Below are 1,014 nucleotides of genomic sequence, written 5' to 3' on the forward strand. Positions count from 1 at the left end.
AGCGGGTGGTGGGAGAGGTCGCCCCAGAGGAGTGATGGCCAAGGGTGTGCAGGGGAGTGGGGGTCCGGGCTGTGGGTCCCTGGCGACCCTGAGGGGCTGGAGGAGGGAGAGCCAGGTGAGCGCTGGGACAGGCAGAGGGTGCCAGGGGGGCGACGGGCCTGGTGCTGGTGCAGGCGCTGGCAGGCAGGTGGACACGGAGGCCCAGAGTGCCCTGGGGAGGAGGGTGGGACAGGTGACTCCCTGGAGGGGGACAGGCGGGAGGGGAGGCAGGCGGCGGCCCAGACCAGCTCCCAGGAAAGGCCAGGCCATGCTGGACAGTCTCTGATCAGCCAACCCCCAGGCAGGCTTCGTGGCCCAGAGAGCAGAACTGACCCCCCACCCCCAATTCCAGCTGGAACCCAGGGAATCGCAGGCCTTGGGGAAGCCACAGGACTGGACATGTGGCCACTGGGTGGCACCGACTCCCCATGCATGGCCCGGTCACCCAGAGAGCTGCCCCTCCCACCCTGGCCTGTGGGCACAGGTGTCCCCTCCCCGCATGAGTGCCATGGGGGAGGGGGATCCTGAGGAACTGGGCAGCGCCGGGCAGTGGAGGGGGGCTGTGTCCCTGCAGCGGGCAATGCCCCTCCTGGCCCCGTGTCTGGGCCTCTGTGGGCAGGCCTGACCTCTCGGGCAGCGTGCCGCTGGCTCTCCCCATCTCCGCGTCTCAGCTCCGCGCCCTGCGTGTCTGTCTGTGTGGGGGACACAGAGCTGCCAGCCCCAGGCTGGGGGACCCTGAGCTCCTCGAGGGGCCTGGAGTCTGGGGGTCTCGGCAGGGACGACATAAGCTCAGGCAGGGGACCGACTGGGAGCCCACAGGCCTTCACCGCCGACGCCGTGGTGCCTGCTCTGGGGTCCCACATGGGGCCCCCTGGCCCCCTCACTGCACCCCCCACCAGGCAGAGCGAGTCAGGCCGAGCTGCGCCTGCAGTTCCTAAGGGTGTCCCTTCTGCTGGCACCTCTTCCTCCCACCCT

This window comes from Myotis brandtii, unplaced genomic scaffold (assembly GCF_000412655.1).
Source record: "Myotis brandtii unplaced genomic scaffold, ASM41265v1 scaffold537, whole genome shotgun sequence".
In the NCBI taxonomy this organism is placed as follows: domain Eukaryota; kingdom Metazoa; phylum Chordata; class Mammalia; order Chiroptera; family Vespertilionidae; genus Myotis; species Myotis brandtii.